This window comes from Hipposideros armiger, unplaced genomic scaffold (genome assembly GCF_001890085.2).
Source record: "Hipposideros armiger isolate ML-2016 unplaced genomic scaffold, ASM189008v1 scaffold_1370, whole genome shotgun sequence".
Lineage (NCBI taxonomy): Eukaryota > Metazoa > Chordata > Mammalia > Chiroptera > Hipposideridae > Hipposideros > Hipposideros armiger.
The window spans coordinates 321,287-326,511 of NW_017732720.1; positions in this window are offsets into that span (position 1 = coordinate 321,287).

Here is a 5,225-nt window from a genome sequence, read left to right on the forward strand (position 1 = left end):
GCCATGGGCTACCGTGTGTAGCCAGCAGCCAGCGTGAGCGGCCAGCAGCCGCAGTGAGCGGCCGTCCAGAAGCCGGCGACTGATGTGCCTCGCCCGGGAAGAGCGCAATGATGGTGCCAGTGAAGCAACATCCTCCACAATTAGACTGAAGAACAAAATGACAGCAACTTGTCTGTTCCCCTTCCCCAATTCCCCAATAAAAATCTTAAAAAACAAACAAACAAAAAAAACCAGACACAGTCTTTAATGCCATAGAACTCAACTAAAGACAAAAAGGTCTAGGAAGCGTGCTGAAGAATGAGACTAACATCCTTTGACAAGAAAGATAGAAAAGATAGAATAAGGAAAAAATTGTACAGTCTTATGAGAAACAAAGGGTCAAGTAAAAGAGAATGTAAGCATGCAAGTCTGTATCTAAGGAAAGAGGCCTAGCATACTATGGTATTTAGGGTAAAAAAATGTTAAACGGCCTCATACTATTTTGCTCACCAACGTGGACAATAAACCAGCTCTGGGCTCTGAAGGAACTAGCTTCATTGATACTCCATGTACTATGTGAAACTCTACCTTTCAAACAGGAAAAGGGAAAACCACAAAGCTGGATCTGACAGTTATTATTTAAAATCAAACAAGCCAGCTGATATTTGAAAATTTATAGATGGCTTGAATTCTATTTGATGACTTGCACTCACATGTATAGTCGCTTAAAAACAGAAGAGAAATGCAGCCCTTGCAATCAAAATTCTCTTCCATGCACCCAAATGTACCAGATGTGAATTTTGTGGAACCTAATTTGATTTGAAATCTGAAATCAGCCCACATTAACAACAACAACAAAATGTGAACAGAAACATAAGCATTCTCCCATATGCAAATGATATTATCACAAGATAAGAGTGGTCTTAGTAAACCAATGTCTCAACTAATTATTGTTAGAAAAAAAGGCTACACGTCAAATTTTCTAAAAACAAATTTGTAATTTTCAGTAGCAGTTCCCAACTTCTTTTTCATGAATAATGTAAATAATTCCATAGAGCCAGTACCACAGGATATATATTCTACAGCTAGTGTACCTGGGATGACAAAAAAGTAAGTTACATTTCTCAAAGGCTGGAGTTTATGTGGGCTGACTAAGTTTGTATGTGTGCTGTTGTTTGTTTGTTTTTAGTAGCTGAGGTGGTTACAGTCACTTGAAAATATTTCCAGGTTAAAAGTTTTAATGTCATCCTTTATGACACTGGGTTTTGATGGCTTATTTTTCTCAGTGTTAAAGAAGACCCAAAATAGCGAAAAATAATCTTGGACCAGTCCACAAGCTGCCATACCTCCAACAATAATAGCTATGCTTTACTGAGCCCTCTACAAAGCACTTTAACTGTCTTATCTCATTTAACCCTCACATCAGTCCTATGATGCAGAAGCAACTACTATCCCTCAGCTCCAGGCTGGAGCATACGCCCGCCAATATTGGTCACATCAGTTTGAACTTGGGGATGTCAATCCTACCCCAGTTTGACTGATTGCTAAAGCTGCAGAGATGAGCTACAGCCAGGTGTTTGTCAGGGGACACAACTTCCATCATTGTAGCTCAGTCCCTACCAGAAACTCCATCAGCAGCTATTAAAAGCCATCCTAAAGCCACCCTAGTTCTCACCAGACATTTCTGATTCTGAATCCAAAGTAAGACATGTTGAGGTCCTTGCTTCCCTGCCCCATGATCTTGCTGCTCAAAATTTTGTCTAAGGACAAGTTGCACCAGGATTGCCCAGGAGAGCTAGTTAGAAATGCAGAATCTCAGGCCTGGCTATAAAACTACTGAATCAGGCACTGCACTTTAACAAGGCCCCAGGTGGATGTGTGCACACATTAAAATTTGAGTAGATTTGTGCTCACTTCAGCAGCACATATACTAAAAAATTGAGTAGATTTGTTGTATGTAATTATATAAAATGTATTAAAATATACGAGGTCAGAATATTAAGTTCGTGAATTCATCCTAGAAAAAGTTTTACATACCTCATTGCTGAATATCACTATGGACACCTTCGAAGTATTCCCCTTGGGAAGCTATGCACCAAAACCAGCGCCTAGTCCCACCCTTCAAAGCAATTTTGGAGCTCTTTCTGGAATGGCCATCAGAGCTGTCGTCGTATTACCCTTGATGTCCTGAATGTCATCAAAATGTCTTCCTTTCAATATTTTCTTTATATTTGGGTAAAGAAAGAAGTCATTGGGGGCCAGAACAGGTGAGTAGGGAGGGTGTTCCAATACAGTTATTTGTTTACTGGCTAAAATTTCCCTCACAGACAGTGCTGTGTGAGCTGGTGCAGTGTCGTGATGCAAGAGCCATGAATTGTTGGCAAAAAGTTCAGGTCGTCTAACTTTTTCATGCAGCCTTTTCAGCACTTCTAAATAGTAAACTTGGTTAACTGTTTTTCCAGTTGGTAAAAATTTATAATGAATAATCCCTCTGATATCATAAAAAGTTAGTGACATCATGGCAACAAGTTTGCAAACTTAATTGTGAGACCTTGTATACTGAGCAACACAGTTTTTTCCTTTCTTAAAATGTGTACCCATTTTTTGGCACCCTCTGTAGTTTTCAATTCTAAAATATCTGGGGATTATTGCTTTAAAACTGGATTATCAAAAGAGAGATCCATTGTAGGCTCTGCCTCATTCCCTCTGCCCCTGCCATCCTGGGCTTACAGTTGGGTACAGTGATGTCGCTGGGACTGGCCTTCACTGTGACACCTATGCTGATACTCATGGCCCCTCTTCTGTACCCCAATCTCCTGCTCTCCATTCTCCTAGCCTATGTACTCACCTTGAGTGCCATTTATAGTTTGTCCCCATTTCAGATAACCACAGCAGTCACTTATTACACTAGTTTCCTTCTAGGAGTATGGCTCGTACTTGCCCTTAACAGTTGGTCCCACCACCTTCTCAGGTACCCTGTTTCTGTTAAATGGTGACAGTCTTTCTAATGACCACTGCCAACCTTCCTGGACCTCTCTAGAAGACTTGTTTACTGTTGGGCCCAGCTTCTGTACTCTGTTCACCGTACTGGCATATAAACACATTACTTGTTCCACCAGAAAACCCTGAAAAATGATGAACAACCCTAGAAGTATAATAACAGCAAGCACATATAACTTCTACTTGTGCCAGCATCGTTCTTAGTGCTTCGCAGATTCTAATTTATACAAGCCTCACAACAATTCAGAGGTCAGTACTATTATTGTCATTGTTCTGATTTTAAAGATGAAGAAACTAAGGTAAAGATAGATTAAATGCATTTTCCAAAGTTACAAGCTGATAAGTGGTGGAACTAAGACTTTTTAAACCACTTAATTGAGGTATGATTGACATACAAAGAGCAGTACATATTTAATATATTACAACCTGATGTATTTGGAGTATACACTGTGAAGCCATCATCATTATCAATGCCATAAACTTAGCCATCACCTCCAAAGATTTCTTTCCATATCCTTTGTTTTGTTTTTCCTTTTATGGTAAGAACACTTAACATAAGATGTACCTTCTTAGCAAAATTTTAACTATACAATGCAATATTGTTAATCACAGGCCCTATGTAGTAAAACAGATCTCCAGAACTTATTTATTTTGCATAACTGAAATTCTGTACCTTTCACCCAGTGCCTGGCAAGATTTAAAACTAGGTAGTCAGATTCCAGAATCTCTGTGCTCAATGACTGTTCTATATTCCTCCCAACATAGGGACAGAATCTATCATAGGGCAGCAGGACTTTAAAATTAAGAAAAACATCTTATATTATAAAACTGTGCTGCTGTTTGTCCTGGGAGGGAGGCATGTTGAGGACAAAATGAGATTAATGAGAACAGGATGCTGAGGGCCAGAACAGGCTAATCGGAACTTGGAACACCCAGTCCTCACTATGAGGAAGAATCCCACACATAAATGCTACTGTGCAAGGTATATAGCCACAAAGTGCAGAACAGATTTTATCAAAATATAAACAGCTAAGTAATACATACTACATAAAACATTAGCACAGTATTTACAAGTATATCAGTGTGCTTAAAGACTGTATTAACCACACTAGAGTGGGTGCCTGGGGTGGGAGTGGTAAATGGGAGTAAGGATCATGGGAGAAGGAAAAACACAGGGGAAGACACAGGGGAAGAGAGAGAGAGAGGGAGAGGGAGAGGGAGAGGGAGAGGGAAAGAGAGAGAGATTGCTCAGACTGACGATGAACATTTACTAGGAACTGGGTATGACCAACTCAATTCTCAGCCTCCCGAGGCCCAAATTATATAAATAAATGGTGGCCCTGTAGTGGAATTCTTTGCTCTTGAGGATGCTCATAATTTTTCTGGTTGGATGTATAGAGTTTCTGATATATCTCCAGGGTAAGCAGAACTAAAATCTAGGAGGTGGCTGCATAGGAAGGAACCTTGAGGTAGCCTTTGCTTTACTGGGAAATGACGAGGCTATTCTTTGTCTCTTCTTTTCTTTGCAGTTAGATGTGAGAATAAACTCATACCTCAGGCTATCAGTGTGTGATAGATTATTTTCTAACAATTTTATGGAGACATAATTTACACACAAACAACTGACCCATTTAAAGCATACAGTGCATTGGGTTTCAGTATTTTCACAGTTGTGCAACCATCATTACAATCAATTTTAGAACATTTTCGTCACACCCGAAAGAAACCCCATACCCATTAACAGTCACTCCCCATTCTCTCACCCCCACCCTCTCAGCCCCAGGCAACCACTAATCTACTTGCTGTCTCTAAGAATTTGTCTATCCTGGACAGTTCATATAAATAACATAATATGATATGTGGTCTTTTGTGACTGGCTTCTTTCCCTTAGCAAAACATTTTTGTTGTTCATCCATGTTGTAGCATATATAAGTGCTTTGTTCCTTTGTATTGACAAAAGTATATCTTCCAACTTCAGAATAATATGTCCAATTACCAAATAATATATGTTCCTTTGTATAGATATACTGTTACCGTGCTAAAGTTCCAGCTGCTCGTCACACAAAAGCCAAAACTTGAGAGAGGAGAGACGAGGTTGGTAGAAAGAAAAGCAGGTTTCTTCAAAATACCAGCATCCTGGGAGGATGGTGGACTCCTGTCCAAAGTCCATCACCCTCCCACCAGCATGGCCAAAAGTTTTTATAGGCACAGTAGGAAGAGGCAGAACAAAGGAAAAAAGCAGGGGT